The sequence below is a fragment of the Sturnira hondurensis genome, unplaced genomic scaffold (genome assembly GCF_014824575.4).
Source record: "Sturnira hondurensis isolate 20B ecotype Veracruz unplaced genomic scaffold, ASM1482457v3 Scaffold0006849, whole genome shotgun sequence".
Classification (NCBI taxonomy): domain Eukaryota; kingdom Metazoa; phylum Chordata; class Mammalia; order Chiroptera; family Phyllostomidae; genus Sturnira; species Sturnira hondurensis.
In genome coordinates this window covers 2,309,849-2,330,037 of record NW_028079480.1, presented here as the reverse complement: position 1 = coordinate 2,330,037, position 20,189 = coordinate 2,309,849, and the positions used below count along the sequence as shown (strand labels likewise).

Sequence of the window (20,189 nt, the reverse complement as noted above, 5' to 3'; positions counted from 1 at the left end):
TATGTGTACATTGTACTTAATTTATGCCAGGTACTCTTCTTTCTAATTTATCAAATACTAATTTATTAAATCATCATAAAAACTGTATGAGATAGGTATGTTATTATAATGCTTTACAAACAAGCTATTGAGAAATTAAGGAACTTGCCCAAAGTCACATAGCTAGAAAAGGTAGAATTAGGACTCATCCATACAGTTTGGTTCCAGAATCTGTGTTCTAAATTGCTATGCAGTTGTGCTTCCCTTTTTAATATTCCCCATGGATTTACTGTAGTTATGAACAGAGGAAGGATTTAAGCAAAGGTCCAGAAGCTCGTTTGAAGGCATAGAATTTGTGGCTACTGGGTATTTCCATAGCTTTAAAAATTATGGTTATTTTCATAATACAAAATAAAGTGAGTAAAATGAAATAAAGTGAACTGTGAGGCTGTAGGTGCTGAAACAAAAGCCCTAGAAATTATATCTTGAGGTGCTCTAAACTTAGGCACAGTTTTATGTGAGACCTTCTGGAATGTAATGGTTATCTAAGTTGGAAAATATGTATCCTGCATCTTTATCATTGTTTATATATCTGCCATGTTGCAATAAGTATTGGTTTGGAATTTGTGTACAATGATATTTGAGGTGCTCCATATATTCTATTTAACGTTGCTTCATTGCTTGACTGTAATGTTGAAAATCCTTAAGGATTTGGCTGGCCTTTTGCATTCAGGTATTGGTTTTGCTCTATTTGGCTTAAACTGTCATTGCCCCAAAGGCAGTGTAGCCTTTTATTTCAGATTCCTCTTTAATAATCTCTTTGACTTTTACAGCTGCCAATTTGAAATGATACACCTTTGTAAAATGCTTTTATCATTTGTGTTTTTCCTGAGGGTATATTTAGACTCTAGAAAGTGATTGTGATGATGGCTGGCTATCAGGCTTTGAGAAAATATATTGTAAGGCTCACTATTTTAGGTTATCAATATTCTTGATGAAGACCACATAAGTATAGAACAGCATTGTATGATTTATTTCTGGTTCTCTGTTGGCATTAGTGAGCCATCAACACAATTCTCAAAAAACACATAGCTCTTAACTTGTGCAGATAAGTAAGATGCAACAGTCATAACTGGCGTGGCTCAGTAGGTTGGGTGATTCCTGGTCAGGGCACATGCCTGTGTTGCAGGTCCCTGTCTGAGGGATTTGCAAGAGGCAACAAATCAGTGTTCCTCTCCCTGTTTTTCTCCCTTTATCCTCCTCTCTCTGAAAATAAATAAAATCATTTTTCTTAAAAAGATAAAACAGTTGGTATTTGTTTTACTGAATGCAAGTTGAACCAATAGAATGGCATGTAAACCACTGAACACAGGTGATTATTTAAGTGACTTTAAGTTGTCCCAAAGTTCATGTATAACAAATACCATTCCAGATGTTCAGGAGAGAAGTAAATTTAGGTCATATAAGGATGCCTTAGGGCATTTGGGCTTAATTCTCGAAGGGAACCTGGTTGAGAAAGGCTAGGCTATGGGTTTGTTTTTGTAAGTTCCAAGAGCTAAAGATTATATATTTATATATATATCGGGGCAGAGGCTGTATATGGCCTGCAACACCTGAAATATTTACCATCTCAAATTTATGGAAAAGGATTGTCTAACTCTCTTAAGAGGAGAATACCCAAATTTGAATCCCAGCTTCTCTTTTTTTGTAGCTATTTGAGCTCAGTATCTGACTCTGTAAATGGAGCATAGTAATAGTACTTATCTTAGAACTGTTGTAAAGATTATGTATAATAATGTCTAATTTTAGAATAGAGCTTAATGTTATAGTAGATTTAATATGTAAATTAAATGATAATAGTTTTTATGTATGATGCTTATGAATATGATACGGAGCTAGTACTGGTTCTGCTCTTTTGTTATTATGTGAAGCAGTGGTATTTCCATTGAGAAAACTAGTCAGCGTTTGTAGAACCATGATATTTTTTAGGTTTTTATAGGGGCGCTGTTGTCTTAAAGACCATGCAGTCTGTTACTCATTAAATGTTACCGAATTCTGGTTTTTGGTAAATCATTTCTCAAAGTAGTCTCTTTCTTTGAATAACACTAATTTATTTTCATTTGGTGTGCTGACTTCTGTCTTCCTATAGAGCTTTCTCTTAGTTTTGATGCTCTGAAGAAGCATTTCTCAGATTTACTGGTCTTTGATAACTCTTTGAAAAGCGACTGTAATGTTTTCAAAGTATGTTTTATTGGTTATGCTATTACAGATGTCCCATTCTTTTTTCTCCCCTTTATCCCCCTCCGCCTAGTACCCCCATTTCCTCCAGCATTCCCTGCCTTCATGTCCATGGATTGTACATACAAGATCTTTACTTCTCCTTTTCCTAAACTGTTCTTAACCTCCCCCTGCCTCTTCTGTACCTACCAATTATGCTTCTTATTCTCTGTAGCTTTTCCCCTATTCTCCCCCCCCCACTGAAACCCTCCATATGGTCTTCATTTCTGTGATTCTGTTCCTATTCTAGTTGTTTGCTTAGATTGTTTTTGTTTTTTAATATACTTTATTGATTATGCTATTACAGTTGTCCCATTTTTTCTCCCCTGTATTCCCCTCTGCCCTGCCACCCCCTTCCCATGAGCATTCCCCCAACTTAATTCATGTCCATGGATCGTACATACAAGTTCTTAGGCTTCTCCATTTCCCATACTATTCTTAACCTCCCCCTGCCTATTTTGTACCTATCATTTATGCTTCTTATTTCCTGTGCCTTTTCCCCTATTCTCCTCTCTCCCCTCCCCCCTCCCCCCTCCCACACACATAACCATTCATGTGATCTTCATTTCTGGGATTTTGTTCCCGTTCTATTTGTTTACTTAGTTTGTTTTTGTTTTGTTTCTTTTTAGGTTCTGCTGTTGATAGTGTGAGTTGTCGTTTTACTGTTCATATTTTTATTATATTCTTTTTCTTACATAAGTCCCTTTAACATTTCATATAATAAGGGCTTGGTGATGATGAACTCCTTTAACTTTATCTTACCTGGGAAGCGCTTTATCTGCCCTGCCATTTCAAATAATAGCTTTGCTGGATAGAGTAATCTTGGATGTAGGTCTTTGCCTTTCATGACTTTGAATACTTCTTCCTAGCCCCTTCTTGCCTGCAAGGTTTCTTTTGAGAAATCAGCTGACAGTCTTATGGGAATTCCTTTGTAGATAACTGTCTCCTTTTCTCTTACTGCTTGTAAGATTCTCTCCTTATCTTTAATCTCCAGTAATGTAATTATGATATGCCTTGGTGTGTGCTTCCTTGGGTCCAAGTTCTTTGGGGTTCTTGGAGCTTCCTGGATTTTCTGGAAGTCTGTTAACTTTGCCAGATTGGGGAAGTTCTCCTTCATTATTTTTTCAAATAAGTTTTCAATTTCTTGCTCGCTAGCTTCTTCTGGCACCCCTGTGATTCGGATGTTGGAACATTTAAAGTTGCTCCAGAAGTTCCTAAGCCTCTCCTCATTTTTTTAAATTTTAATTCTTGTTTCTTCATTGTGTTCTGCTTGAATGTTTATTTCTTCCTTCTGACGCAAATCATTGATTTGAGTTCTGGTTTCCTTCCTGTCACTGTTGGTACCCTATACATTTTCTTTGATTTCACTTGGTATAGCCTTCACTTCTTCCTTTATTTTGTGGCCATACTCAACCACTTCTGTGAGCATCTTGATTGCCAGTGTTTTGAACTCTGCATCTGATAGGTTGACTATCTCTCATTACTTAATTCTTTTTCTAGAGCTTTGATCTTGAATTTGGGCCATATTTCTTTGTCTCAGTGCACCTGTTACATTGTGAGGGGCGGAGCCTTATTTTTTTTTTGCCAGGGTGGGGAAACCTACTTCGTGTCATTGTGGTGCTGTATGTAGGGCAAGAGTCAGAGAGGGAACAATGTCACCTGCTTGGCTCTCACCAAACTTTCAAGAGACTGACGGTTGCTCCCACCATCACAACCGCTACAGGTTTTTACAGCTAGTGGTTTTGAGGCTTTATTTTGCCAGCGTTGGAACCCTGGGTCGTGCAGTCTGTCTCACTCCCCAGTTAAATGTTACAGTTTATCTGTATGCAAATGGTGGATCACTCAGTCCACCAGCCTCCACCTAGACCCATGTCTGCTCCACCCCAACTGCCCATCTCCGGTCCCCTGACCAGTCTGGATGAATGTTTCTTTAACATCCTTGGTTGTCGGACTTCCATACAGTTCATTTTTCCAGTGGTTCTGGTTGCTTTTTGATTTTAAAGTGGTTGTTTCCTTCTTTTGGTTGTGTGAGGAGGCAAAGCATATCTACCTATGACTCCATCTTGGCTGGAACTCTCTCTGAAGAGCTACTGTATTAATAATTTATTTGAAAATAGCAATAATCAACCTATTATAAATTTTTTACTTTATTTTTTAATTAAATTGACATTCAACATAATTAGTTTTAGTTGAATAGCATAGTGGTTAGACTTTTGTATAATTTACAAAGTGATACCCCTGATAAGTCTCATACTCAGCTGGCACCATATATAGTTATTACAATGTTATTGATAGTATTTTCTGTTCTGTATTTTATGTCCCTGAGATGATTTTGTAACTGCCAATTTGTACTTACTAATTCCTTCCCTTTGTTCACCCAGCCTTCCAAACCCCTCTCACCTGGTAACCATTAGTTTGTTCTCTAACCTATTCATATAAAGCAACATTGGAGTGAAAATCATTGTTTTCCAAAGCAAAAATTTTAAGTGATAAAGTAACATTGTTTTTATGTTTTACAAATTTCTTTAATGTTTGGTTAATAGAAGATAACTGGATTATTACGTCTCTTTTTTTTCGATTAGCTATTACATAATGTTATTTTGGTTGAAGAACATTAAGGAGATTCAGCCTCATACATAAATGCTGTTGAAAAAAAGAGAAATATTTTAATAGATTTTCAAATAATTGTGAATATCTTGGGGGAGTATAACACCAAAAGTTGGGAAGAAGTGGTTTTTTTCTTAATTAGTAAACTTTAACTTAATAAACTGTATTTTTACATTTTTAGAGCAGTTTTAGGTTCACAGCAAAATTGAGCAAAAAGAATTGAGCCCTGGCCAGTGTGGGTCAGTTGGTTGGAGTGTTATCCTATAACTGAAGGGTTGCAGGTTTGATTCCTGGTCAGGGTACATACCTAGGTTGTAGGTCTGATTTCTGTTCCAGGCAAGTATGAGAGGTAACCAGTCGATGTTTCTCTCTCTCCCTTCCTCTCTCTTTAAAAGCAGTGAAAAAGAAATGTCCTCGAATGAGGATAAAAAATAAAATTGAGCAGAAAGAGTAGAGAATTCCCATATATATGCAAAATCTCCCCACTCTGCATCTGGAAACACAGTAGTATGTTATTATCTATGAACCTACACTGACCCATTATCATTACCCTAAAATAGCCATAGTTTATATTAGGGTTTACTCTTAGTATTTTACATTCTATAGGTTTTGATCCATGTATCCATCATTGTAATATCACACAAAAGTTTCACTGCCTCCCCCCAAATCCTCCTCTCTGTCTATTCATCCCTCCTGACTCCCACCTTCCTTTTTTTAAATTCTCACTTAAGGATATGTTTACTGATTTTAGAGAGAGAAGAAGGGAAACAGAGAGAGAAACATTGATGTAAGAGAGAAACATATGTCAGTTACCTCTTCTGTATGCACTGACTGGGGATCAAACCTTGAACCCTTTGGTGTATGGTAGGACATTCTAACCAATTGAGCCACCTGGCCAGAGCTTATTTCCCCTTTTGATCCATGGCAAACACTGATCTCTTTACTGTCTTCATAGTTTTGTCTTTTTCTGGATGTTATGTAGTTGAAATCATATAGTATGTATTCTTTTCAGATGGGCTTGTTTCACTTAGCAATACACATTTAAGTTTCTTCCATATCTTTCATGACTTTATAGCTCATTTATTTTTAGCACTGCATAATATTCTGTTGTCTGGATGTTCCACAGTTTAGTTTCTTCCAAGTTTTAATAGTTAACAATAAAGCTGCTATAAACATTTGTGTGCAGGTTTTTGTGTGGACATACATTTTCAGTTCATTTAAGTAAATACTAAGGAGTGCAATTGCTGGATTTGCATTGTAAAAGTATATTTAGTTTTGTAAGAAACTGCCAGACTGTGTTCCAAAGTTAGCTGTACCATTTTGCATTCATGTCAGCAATGAATGAAATTTTTCCTGTTATTCCATAGCCTCGTCAGCATTTGGTGTTCTGGGTATTTTGGATTTCAGCCATCCTACTAGGTGTGTAGTGGCATTTCGTTTTAATTTGCAATTGACATAAGATGTTGAATGTGTTTTCATATGCTTGGTTGCCATCTGCTTTTATTCTTTGGTGAGGTGTGGGTTTAAGCCTAGCCCATTTTTAATTTGGTTGTTCATTTTCTTATTATTGAGTTTTAAGAGTTCTTTGTATATTTTGAGTAACATTCTTTTATCAGATGTTAAGATGTTAATATTTGCGAAAGATAAAATCTTGCGCAAATATTTCCTTTCAGTCTGTATTTGTTGTTTGATTCTCTTGAGTGGTAGCTTCTTAAAAATAAATTGGCTGCCTTGGCTGGTGTGGCGTAGTGGATTGAGCACCGTCCTGTGAAACAAAAAGTCACTGATTCAATTCGCAGTCTGGGGCACATGCCTGGGTTGTGGGCCAGGTCCCCAGTAGGGGATGTGCAGGAGGCAACCACACATTGATGTTTCTCTCTCTCTCTCTTTCTCCCCCACTTCCCCTATGTCTAAAAATAAGTAAGTAAAAGGTTTTAAAAATAAATCGCTACGTGTAATCTTTATTATATTATTACATTATGTAATAAATATTACAATAATATTATTGTAATAATAATATTACATCATTACATTATTGTAATATTATAATATTACAGTGTTACATTATTCAGTGTTTTTAATCCCTACCCAAGTACATGCTTATTGATTTTTTTAGAGAGATAGGGGGAGAAGGTGGGAGAAACATTGAAACATCCAAACACTGATCAGTTGTCGAAAAGTCGAAACATCCATTGGTTGCCTCTTGGCACAAGATGACCTGGGGTTGAACCTGCAACCTTTTGGTGCACAGGGCAATGTTCAACCAACCACATATTTCATATGTGAGTGGTATACACAGCTCACATATGAAATAGTATAATATGTATACTATGGTTTTAATATATATAATGTTTATATTTTAAATAGGCTATATTCTTAAATTTGTAATAATTTGGCTTATTTTTTAAATTTATTTAGTTTAATCTTTATTGTATTTTTATGTGCTGTATAGTTTAAAAAATAAGTTTAAAGTATGTTTAATGAATGAATATGAACCACATCCCTGCCACTGCCAGAGGCACTTTGGCATATACCCTAATACCCACAATTCTACTCCTAATTCTACACGAATGTTCCTGGTTTCTAGCATCCGTAGGTTGGTCGAATATTGTATACCCATATAGTCTAACCCATAAGAGGGCACTCTAGAGAGCAGGTAAAAGAACTGACTGATTTTGAGCAACATAGATAGATCTCATAAACACACTAATTTTAAAATACTGTGTTTTTTTTACTATAATATGCACCCCTCCTCCCCCTATTTGGGAGGAATGATGGTTGTTAATGCTGCTGTTGAATTCTGTTTACATTTACATTGGTAAAATATTATGTTATTTATGTTATTAAATATTTTACGACATTTTTTGCTTCAAAATTTTTTCCTATTTTCCTCTAAAACCTAGGTGTATCTTATGGTCCAAAAAATGTGGTAAATTACTTTTTAATTACATGTTACTGATGATGCTATTACAGTCTTGATTTTTCCACCTTTGCCCCCCTCCACCTAGCACCCTCCACTCCCTCAGGCAACCCCCCCCCCATCATTGTTCATGTTCATAAGTCATGCCTATAAATTCTTTGGCTGATCCATTTCCTGGCTATTCTGTAACTACCTATTTGTACTTTTTAATGCCCTCCCCCCTCCCATCTGACAACCATTCAGTAACTTAAGTTCTTTTCTCTTGCTGCTTTTAAGTCTCTCTTTACAGTATACCATTTTTTGTTCTTAAAATACAATGTTAAACAAAATAATATATTTTCTATAGTCATAAGTATGAACATAAAAGTGCTTTTCATGATCTGAGAGATGCCCACCCAAATTCGTTATCTCTGAAGCAACTAATTTTAATATTAAAATTGATTTCTTAATTAAGCAAAAGACAACTGAAAGCATGGTTGAAGAGTCCAGTTTACTAGGTTCTCAATTTTCACATGCTAACCTTCAGTCTTAAGAAACTGAATTCTATATTTGTGAATTCCTTCCTGGCCACAGAGGCCACAGGAAACCCTGAACTTGAACCTCAGCATCACAAAAAAGGCAGAAAGAGAAAGAATCACTGAGTTTCCAGCAATACTAGGAGTGTGTTTGTTGTGAACTATGTTTTGACTACATTTAGGACAGGAAGTTCACCATTAAAATGAATAGAAATAAGATTATAATCAAAATAGTAAGAATCTTCAAAAATGAAAATTCAATGGTTTTTAATGTTTTTGTTAACTGTAAGAAAGGATCTCCAAATAATAAAAGACTAGCCAGAGAAAGAAAATGACCTAAGTAACTTCTGCGTTGCATTAAATCCTTGCTTTCTCTTCCAAGGTGACCCTTAGCTCTGCCCAAAGAAAACTCAGTAAAAATGACACTGCGTCATCATTCTTAGCAGCATGTCTTCTGTCAGAAGTACAGCCCCACACTCCTGCCAGCTACAAAGCTTCCACAGACACCCATTTTGGAAAAAAATGAGAGCCGGGGAGGGGGGACATTAGCAATATGTAATCTGAAGGTTTCACTTTTCAGTGAAATCAAATAATTTGTGAATTTCCTATAAGAATACTTAGAAGATCCACAGTTAAGTTTTTAGAATTAATTTTCCTCTTTTGTGTCCAGAATAAACAGGATTAAAGTCAGATTTCAAACTTTGCACTGCAGTGCTTACTAGCTGTCATTACAGGAACATGATAAGAATGTCCTCAGCTTGCTCTATAGGACAGACTAAAGTGGGCAGCTCATTTTTAATTATAAAATACTTGTACAATTATAATTAACATTATTTTAAGTTCTTGGGGCTTTAATTCCTCTGTTTATTGTCCGCTCATTCTTGCTTTTGATTGTTTTCTGCAAGTTCTGTGATTTTTTTAAAAAATGGTGGATGGACTCGTGTTTGACATGGCTTGTGTTTTTTTTTTTTCTATAGGAATGTTGTGTGAGTGAATCATGAGAGCTTCTCTCTAGAGAAGGTTTGCCTTTGCTTCTGCCAGGCACCCTCCTCACCCTACCCCCATGCCCTACTGTAACTTGGAGGACTAATTTTGTAGTCAGGAGATTCCTAGATAGTTCTGATAGTGTGGTGGTTCTCAAAAGTGTGGCCCCGTGTGAAAACTATTTTCATAATAAAACTAAGATGCTATTTGTCATTTCACTCTTCACTCTCAGTAGTGGAGTTTTCACTCTGATAATTAATGGAAAACTTCTGTGTTCTTGGGTTTTAAATTTTCTTATTTTAATTTTAAATACAGCAAACATCAGTAGGTATAACTACATAAACAAAAAAAGTACTTAATAATTTTTAAAGTTAAAAACCATCCAGGGACTAAAATGTCTGAAAACTGCTGAAGTAGTATATATTTGGATTCCAGATTCATGCAGGGCACAAGCAAGGGATTCACTTTCTCCAGGGAGACTCCCTTACTCTGTACCTAGGAGGAAAAAACTTGCTTTGCTAATCAGTGGGTGGGTTTTCCCCAGTCAGTCTTTTTTTAAATTTAATTTTATTTATTTATCTTTAGAGGGGAGGGGAAGGAGAGAATGAGAGAAATATCAATGTACGGTTGCCTCTCGTGAGTCCCCTGCTGGAAACTGGCCTGCAACCCAGGCATGTGCCTTGCCTGGGAATCGAACCGTGATCATGTGAACCGCGATCATCCGCAGGCCCGCACTCAATCCACTGAGCTACACCAGCCAGGGCCCCAGTCAGTCTTTCTGCACTTGAGGTGCAATGTCTCTGGGCAGTGGTTCTCAAACAGTAGTAAGCATAAGAATCACCTGGAAAGCTTGTTAAAAATAACAAGCTTTGTTAAAAATAATCATGGGCCCTATTTCTAGAGATTTTGAGTCAGTAGGTCTGGGTTGAGATTCAAGAATTTAAATTTGTCAGGTAGAGATTGCCAGGTGCTCATATGGCATTGCTCTAGTGTCCTAACTTTTATTCATGAGTCTCATTTTCAGCCTCTTTAAGGCCTCTCTTCTTTCATCTGTGCACGAGTGTTTAAACCCAAGTTCTGAGGTTACCTCTCCTAATCTTCATTCATTCTGTGTGTCAGCACACCCTCAGCTGTCTTCCAGATTCTCATTTCTAGCACTTGAGGCCTTACTTACTAACCTTTTCTGCTTAGCTATGCACTGAGGGTTGGGGAAGATATGTACCACTGACACCAGATTTATTCATTATATAGATAAAATATCCATATATTTCATTTAGCATTTTATAGTTAGAAGACTTCTAAGTTATCTTTACATGTTTCCCTGAATAGTTTGGTCTCATCTGTAAACCATCCTATCACTGAGCAACTAGAAGTTTCCAGTAAATCTTTAAAGGCATTTGGGGGAAACTTCCTTAAATACCATATTATTGTAGTTTGATTCCTTAATTTAAGGAACCAAAATGCTTTATTTATTTAGAATATCACTTTTTATTTGACTACTTGTATAGTTACATGAACTCTCAAAATTAGGCTGTGTTTTGAGCTTAGCAAACAACAATAAATCTTTTTAAAATGACATTCTTAATAGCTTGTTGACTCGCCATTTCTTTAACTCCTGGCATTAGAGTGCTAATGTTTCTTCTTAGATTGAATCTACTGAGGTGACAGCTAACAAAATTATGCAGTTTTCAGGTATATAATATATGTCATCTGTATATTATATTGTATGTTCACTACCCCAAGTCATGTCTCCTTCTATTACCGTTTATGCACCCTTTCCCTTCTACTTCTCCATGCCTCCCTGTCCCTCTGGTAATCACCATACGGTAGTCTGTATATGAAGTTTTTCACACAGCCCCCATTTAACCTTTCTCCCCTCTGACAGCTGTCATTCTGTTCTCTGTATCTATGAGTATTTTGTTAGTTTATTTTGCTCATTAGATTCCACACATAAGTGAGATCATGTGGTATTTGCCTTTCACTGCCTGGCTTATTCACTTAGCATAATACTTTCCAGGTCCATTCATACTGTTGCAAAGAATAAGATTTCCTTCTTTTTTAAAGCCAAGTAGCATTCCATTGTGTAAATGTACCACAGCTTTTTAAATCCATTCATCTACTGATGGGCACTTGGGCTGCTTCCATATCTTGGTTATTGTAAATGATGCTGCACTGAACATAAGGGGTGCACATACTCTTTTGAATTAGTGTTTCAGATTCTTAGGATTTATTCCCAGAAGGGGAATTGCTAGGTCAAAAGGCAGTTCCATTTTTAATTTTTTGAGGTATCTCCATCCTGCTTTCCACAGTGACTGCACCAGTCTGCATTCCCACCAACAGTGCACAAGGGTTTCCTTTTCTCCACATCCTCACCAACACTTGTTTGTTGATTTGACTAAATGTTTCTTTTTAAAAAATATATCTTTCATTGATTATGCTATTATAGTTTTCCCAATTTTCCCCCCTTTGCCACCCTCCACCCTGTACTCCTCTTTCCTCCAGCAATCCCCCACTTAGTTCATCTCCATTGACTGTATAATTTCGTGCATATAAGTTTTTTGGTTTCTTCATTTCCTATTATCTTGACACCCCCCTGTCTGTTTTGTATCTACCAATTATGCTTCTTAATTCCTGCACCTTTTCTCTCATTCTTCTCTTTCTCCCTCCCAGCTGATAACCCTCCAAATAATCTCCCTATTTATGATCCCATTCCCATTGTGCTTGTTTGCTCAGTTTGTTTTTTTAGATTCAGTTGTTGATAGTTGTGAATTTGTTGTCCTTTTAATATTCATAGTTTTGATCTTCTTTTTCTTAAACAAGTTCTTTTAACATTTTATGTAATAATGGCTTGAGGAACTCAAGTGATGAGGAACTCCTTTAGGCTTTACCTTGTCTGGGAAGCACTTTATCTGCCCTTCCATTCTAAACGATAGCTTTGCTTGATAGAGTAATCTAGGTTATAGGTCCTTGCTTTTAGTCACTTTGAATACTTATTGCCAGTCCCTTCTAGCCTTCAGTTTCTTTTGAGAAACCAACTGATAGTCTTAGGTGAACTTCATAGGTCACTCTCTGCTTTTCTATTACTGCTTTTAAGATCTTCTCTTTATCTTTAACCTTTGGCATTTGAATTATGATGTGTCTTGATGTGTTCCTCTTTGGGTCCAACTTGTTTGGGACTGTCTGTTCTCCCTGGGTTTGCATGTCTATTTCCTTCACCAGACTAGGGAATTTTTCTTTCATTTTTTCAAATAAGTTTGCAATTGCTTGACCTTCTCCTTCTGGCACCCCTATGATACAGGTATTAGTACCTTTAAAGTTGTCCCAGAGGTTCCTAAGCCTCTCCTCATTTTCTTGAACTCTTGTTTCTTCATTCTCTTCTGGTTGAATGTTTATTTTTTCTTTTGTGTCAAATCATTGATTTGATTCTTGACTTCATTCTCTCCACTGTTGGTTTTCTGTAGATTTTTCTTTATTTCACTTAGTATAATCCTCATTTCTTCCCTTATGTTTTTGCTATGTCCAAGCATTTCTGTGAGCATCCTGATCAGTGTTTTGAGTTCTGCATCTGATAGGTTGGTTATCTCCATTTTGTTTAGTTCTTTCTCTGGGGTTTTGTTCTGTTCTTTCATTTGGGCCATATTTCTTTGTCTCCTCAATTTGGCCACCTTCCTGTGTTTATTTCTGTGAATTGGGTAGACCTGCTTTGACTCCCTATAAAAGGCACCCATATGGATGAATGTGGCTTCTTTAAATCCTTGATTGTCAGACTTCCATACGGCTCAATTTTTTGTTGGTTTTGATTGTTAATTTCTTTTGAAAAATAGCTGTAATTCTCTGTGGTTGTGCAGGGAGGCAAAGCATGTCCACCTGGTCCTCTATCTTGACCAGAAGTCGACAAATATTTAAGAGGGATTTTAGTCACAAATTTGGGGTGGTTGTGTCCTACTTAAAGTTGTAATGTGGAGTATTTTAAAATTTATTTACATTTTTTTCAAAAGGAATAACTAGAATATTTCTTGATATGATATGTTTCCATTAGTGATTTTAAGGACTATCATTGCAGTCCTTTATATTTGCTGTTTTTGAATGACAGAGTTTCAAGAATCAATTCATTTGTATATAGTAGAGATACCGTGTAGTGTATAATACTCTTCCCAAAGGCATCCAACAGTTGGGTGTTCTTTTAACTGTAATAACACACTTTTTTTTAGTAATTGTAGAGTTAGAGAAAATTATGCAATGACATCTGGTACTTACTGATTACTTTGGGTCAATCATTGTATAATTCTTTTCCTGAAATGTATTAACTGGTGATTATTCACTTGAAAGTGCTAGTGACTGTTTTGCATAACCTTAAGATATACAACTGGACTGTTTGTCTAGTATTGTGCCATCTGCACACCCTCCACCATACATCCCTTTCTGAGCACTAGTAATAATTGGACTAACTGCTGAAGTGTCCTGTGTACACTTCCCCAATCGAAAGGACCCATTTGTTTCCTATCTTTAAACCAGTACTGTAGCCATATAACCTTATATTCTTTTCCTCAGCAAACAGAACTAAAGAAATGCAACAGTATTCTGAAAATATACAGTAACTATTCCAACTGTAATAGATCAAGAAAACTGACAAAGATGGAGTGACTCAATCATTTCAGTTCACAATGTGGTCCACAGGCCCTACTGGTGGGTCCTGAAACCCTTTCAAGGACCTGCAAGGTCAAAACTGTTTTCATGATGATATTAAGATGTTATTTACCCTTTGCACTGTGTTGACATTTGTACTTATGTTGCAAGAAAGCCGTGCGTGGCTCAAACTGCCAGTGCAGAAACAGCTGGTGCACAAATCAAAGCAGTGGCACCAAGCCACTGGAGTAATCATAATGTCTGTCACTGCCACACACAGTAAAAAACACCAGCTTCACCTAAGAATGCCCTTGATTAGGCAGTAAGAAATACCATTTTTACTAAACCCTGACCATTGAGAACACATCTTAATATTCTGTGATGAAGTGGAAAGTGTGCATTAAGCACTTATATGAATGAGTTGTGACTTAAACTAGATGCTTTTTTTCATGGAACACCATTTTACTTGGAAAATGTTTGACCACTATGGTTATTCAGATTTCAGTAATCGACATTTTTTAAAAAACAAATGAATGTGCCACATCAAGGAGGAAATAACAGTATTTGTTGTCAATGATAACATTCCAGCTTTCAAGAAAAATTAGTGTATCAGAAAACATATTATCTACCACTGTGAGAGTGACAACTTCCCTTCACCTTCTGATGGGACTGGTGGTGATACTAACAAGCATGATTTTTTTGGTGGGATATTATACAATGAAAAATGCCAGTATTTGGAAGATTCCTATAACTCGGTGAACTATATCTGGTGTTACAAATCAAGCATTGGTCAAGGATCCCTTCCAAATGCTAAATAGATCACTGGATTTTTTTTTGTAGCAAATATTTTACTTTTAAATTGACATAGAAAAATTGACCATTTTGTATACAGTTCTATGAATTTTACTACATATATAAATTTGTGTTCCCCCCGTTACAGTCAACACACAGAATTGTTCATCATCCCTAACAACTTCTTGTGCTCTCCTTTGTAATCATTCCTCTTCAAGGCAGCCTCTGATCTTTTCATCATCAGTAAAATTTTGTCTTTCTGAGAACGTCTGTAAATGGAATCATACAGAATGTAACCATTTGAGACTGACTTCATTCATTCAGCATAATGCCTTTGAGGGTCATCTAAGCTGCATCTGTCAATATTTATTTTAAAAACAATTAAAGACACAGTGCCCCGTTGTCCTGAGCCCCTTACCTGGCCAGGTCCCTGCCTGCATTGCTGACCTCCCTAGAGCAGAGTCACTCTCCCAGTCCCTAAAGAGAAGGAAGAAGAGATACCTGCAGCATGACAAGCCTCCTACACCGACTTGGCCATGATCACTCTGGTGATCCAAGTAGCACATTCCTGCAATCTGAAGCTGGCCCAGATCATCAGTCAGGTCCATGCTATGTTCTGCTTCTTCAGGGATGACTACAAGGGCTGGAAGGATTCCATCTCCATAACCTCTCCTCCAACCAATGCTTTTGCAAGGTGCCAAAGGATCCTGTGAAGCCCAAGGCCAAGGGCAACTACTGGGCTGTCAGTGTGAGCCTGATCCTTACTGAGGCGCTGCAGCTGCAAAACACAGCCCTGTGCCAGTGCTGGCAGAGCATGGGCATATGGAGCCGAGTGTTTGGGGCGGCGCGGGGGTGGGGGGAGGGGGGCAGCATTTGCCGAAGACCTGGGCCCATAGTGCTTCATGGCTGACCCTACCGACCACCCAAGCTCTGCCCAGTAGTTGCCCAGGGAGGGCTTTAGCATAAAGTCTCTGCTGGGGAACCCCAGGGAGGGAGCACCATGGAGCTGCCCAAGTTGGGCAGGCTCCATTCCAAGTGAAGAGGAGGAGGTGCCCACACCATCTCTGCCCTCTGAGAGGCCTCTGTGGCCCCTTTGCCCCCTCTGGGGCCATGAAAATAGAAGGGGAGACTTTCTAGGGGGAAACAAGCAGGCCCTCACCCCTCTCCCCTCAGCCTAGAACTTGACCCCTCCACTGACTGCATGGTACCTCTGACCCTGGGGGGCTGTCAGGTGGGGTCACAGGGCCTCACTTTGGGGGCAGTTACCCACCTCCTACTTGCCCATCTACACACCCAAGATATTAATGCCCTTGGCTCCACTACCACCTACCTCCTGCCCTCAGTGCCCGCCCTCAACCAGCTCAGCCTACTGGGATGTGGCCCCTATAACTCATGGCCCCCCTGGTGTTCTCTGGGATCTAGATGCCCTCTTCCAGAGAGTACCACCCAACAAGAGCATCTATGATGTATATGTTAGCCACCCCCAGGAACTGGCCACCCCCACCCCAGGCTGGCTAGATGGTATAGCCTGTTGAGGCTCCAGAACTGGGCTGCTTTCCTCTCCCAACCACTCCCTTCTGCTGCCATTGACTTGTTCAAGAGGACCAAGAAGAGTGGCCACAGTGGCCTTGAAACACCAGGCACCAGCCATGCTGAGAGTCCATGATGTTTATTGGACTACCCACAAAGGATTATGTCTACTTGGGCACCATCCTGACCCTGATGGTCAGTAGCCCTCTCCTACCCCCAGAAGCAAGACTGGGAGGAGTAGAACTGCTTGGAGTAATCTTTCCTGTCCCCTTCCTGATCCTACCTCCTCTGGCTCTCTGTCCATCCATCCCTCTATCCATCACCACCTGTCACCTCTCCTCTCCTGGCTCCAGGATTGGAGGAAGGGGAACTTAATGGCAGCTCTAGCCTGAAGTCGTGTCCTCCCTCAACTGTCCAGGAAGAGAGGTGGCACATTTTTTAGGAAAGGGTATAAGGAACAGGGGCCCTATATGGGTGTGGTGTGTAGTGGGGAAGGTAACAGTAAAGGAATGGACCACATTTTAAAAAAATATTTAAAGTAAAATTTACCATTTTAACCTTTTTGAAGTATAATTTAGTAGCTTTTAGAACATTTACAATGTACAATCATCATGACTATCAAATTTCATAGCACTTCATTATTACACCAAAAATACCCTGTACCCATTATAGGCATACCTCGAAGATACTGCAGCTTTGGTTCCAGACTGCAGCAATAAAGTGAAAGTGAACCACGCAAGTTTTTGATTTCTCAATGCATATAGAAGTTAAAGCTTACTCTATACTATAGTCTGTTAAGTGCACATTAGCATTATGTCTTTAAAAAATTGTACATACCTTTATTAAATATACTTTATTTATAAAAAAATGCTGATCATCACCTGAGCCTGTTGGAAAAATGACTTGCTTGATTCGGGGCTGCAGAAAACCTTCAATTTGTAAAAAAAATGCATTAGTAGTGCCCAACTACTGCATTCTGGGTATCTCACTTTATTGTGCTTTGCTTTGTTCTACAAAGCACAATAAAGTGAGATATGTCTGGGCATAGATACTCCCTACTTCTCTTCTCCCATCCACCAATATATTTTCTGTTTCTATGGATTTATCTTTTCTGTAGGTTTTATACAAACAGTCACACAATATGTGGCCTTTTGTATCTGGTTCCTTTCATTTAGCATATAGCATTTTTCACATGCATCTATGTTGTACTACATACCAGTATTTCATTCCTGTATGAGTCAGCTCAGGCTGCTAGATGGCTTAAACAACAGGTATTTCTTCTCTCACAGTTCTGGAGGCTGAAGGCCCTAGATAAAAGTTCATCATGGTTGGTTTCTGGTAAGTACTCCTTTCCTTGCTTATAGATGTCCACCTTTTCACTATGTCTTCATATGGCCTTTCTTCTGTGGTTGAGTGGGAGAGATCTTTCTAGTATCTCTTCTTATACTAGATCTTTCTAGTATCTCTTCTTATACTAGATCTTTCTAGTATCTCTTCTTATAAGGACACTAATTCTGTTGGATCAGCCACCCCACTCCCCCTGTTATGACCTCATTTATCTTTAATTAAAATAGAGTTACTTTGGGATTAAGCCTTCAACCTATTATGAATGGGGGCACAAACATTCAATCCATAACAGATCCTTTTCATGGCTGAATATTATTTGTATGCTGTACCCCATTCTGTTTATCCATTCATCAGTTAATGGACATTTGGGTATTTCTACTTTTGGTTGTTATGAATAATGCCTCTATGAACATTCATGTACAAATTTTTGTTTGAACACCTGTTTCATTTCTTTTAGGTATATATTTAGTGGAAATGCTGGGTCACATGGTACTTGTGTGTTTAACTTTTTGAGGAACCACTCACAGCATCTGCACCATTTTGCATTTCCATCAGCCATGTGTGAGGTTCCAATTTCTCCACATTCTCACCAACACTTGTTATTTTCCTTTATAGCCATCCTAGTGAATATGAAGAGGAATCTCGTGGTTTTCATTTGCATTTCCCTTGTGCCTGTGAGGTTGAGCATCTTTTCATGTGCTTGTTGGCCTTTGAAGAAATCAAAGGCCATATGTTTTAATTTTTTGTTACTTATGCTTTTAGTGTCTATTTAAGAATCCATTACTACATCCAAAGTCACAAAGATTTACTCATGTGTTTTCTCCTGAGGTTTTTATAATTTTCTCTTTTATAGTTAGGTTTTTCATACACTCTGAGTTAATTTTTATGTATGGATGATGTAAGAGCCCAGTTCGATTCTTTTGCTTGTGGTTATCCACAAGCAAAAGTGTTAAAAGCATCATTTGTTAAAAAGATAAATCTTTTTCCACTGACCAGTCTTGACATCCTTGTGGAAAATCAGTAGGTTTATTTTTGGGCTCTCAGTTGTGTTCTGTTGGTCATTGTGCCTGTCCTTGTGCTAGCACATTATTTTGATTACTGTGACTCTGCAATAATTTTTGGAATTGGGATGGGTGAATTTTCCAACACTGTTCTTTTTGTTCATCTTTCTTCAAAATAAGACTTTGAGCTTTCATTTCATAGGAATTTTAGGGTCAGTCTATTAGTTTTTGCAAAAAAGATAATTAGAATTTTTAAAATTGATTTTAGAAAGAGAGAGGAAGGAGGTGAGAGAGAGAGAGAAACATCAGTTTGTTGTTCCACTTTATTTATGCATTCATTGGTTGATTCCTGTATGTGCCCTGAGTAGGTATTGAACCCACAACCTTGGCATATTGGGGTGATGCTCCAACCAACTGAGCTACCTGCCATGTTGAAATTTTGATAGGGATTGCATTGAATCCATAGACCAATTTGGGGAGCATTGCCATCTGACCAATATTAAGTCTTCTGATCTAGGAATGTGAGATATCTTTCCATCATTTAGTTAGGTCTTCATTAATTTCTCTTTTTTTCCCCAAACTATAAGAGAGAGTTTATTTAGAAAGTCACAGAAGTAGAAGAAATGAGCTATAGGAGAAATGGGTTCAGGAAACAAGTTACAGAGGCAAAAGAAAGGGCCCTTGGAGCTTAGGAGAGAGAAGGGTAAGGCTCCTGGGGAGATGAGGGAAAGGCCCAGGTGTGCTCCAGAGAAGGAGAGCGTCCATTTCTTACAACATTGTTCTGCAGTTTTGAATATGTGTGTCTTTCACTGCTCCTTGGTTAAATTTATTCCTAAGTATTTTATTCTTTTTGCTGCTATTGTAAGTGGAATTGTTTCCTTAATTTTATTTATTTTTTATTTTTTGTTAAAGATTTTATTTATCTTTAGAGGGGAAAGGAAGGAGAGAGGGAGAGAAACATCAATGTATGGTTGCCTCTTGTGAGTCCCCTGCTGGGAACTGGCCCTGCAACCCAGGCATGTGCCCTGACTGGGAGTTGAACTGAGATTGTGTGGTTTGTAGGCCTGCGCTCAATCCACTGAGCTATACCAGCCAGGGCTGTTTCCTTAATTTTAGATTGTCCATTGTTAATGTATGGAAATACAACTGATTTTTGTATGTTTTTTGTATTCTGTAGTCTCACTGAACTGTTCTATTTTACTTGGTTTCATAGTTCTTCTGTGGATTCTCTAGGATTTTTTATATATAAGATATTGACATTTGAAAAAGAGATGGAATTACTTCTTCCTTTTCAATTTGGATGACTTTTATTTCTTTTTCTCCTACCTAATTGCCCTGGCTTGACTTCCAGCCTCATCTTTTTCCTCTTAGTAGTAGCAAGCTTTATCTTCCTACATTCAGTATGTTGTGAATTTTTCATAGATGCCCTTTATCAGGTTGTGAAAGCTCCTTTCTATTTCTAAGTGTTGAGTTATTTTTATTGTGAGAAGGCGTTGGAATTTGGTAAATGCTTTTTCTGTCCATTGAGATTATCGTGTATTTTCCCCCTTCATTCTGTGAATATGATGATTCTTTTCAGTTGATTGAGTTTTGTATGTTGGACTACCCTTG

The 20,189-nt window shown here is 37.9% G+C and overlaps 1 protein-coding gene and 1 pseudogene across 8 annotated transcripts in view; both read left to right on the top strand.

Annotated features, from left to right (window-relative positions):
• LOC118990310 (forkhead box protein H1-like) overlaps positions 1–16,811 on the top strand; it is a 52,205-nt pseudogene extending 35,394 nt beyond the window's left edge.
• Positions 1–20,189, top strand: part of LCOR (ligand dependent nuclear receptor corepressor) — a 140,999-nt gene that overhangs the window by 36,148 nt on the left and 84,662 nt on the right. The gene's annotated exons all lie outside the window — the stretch shown is intronic.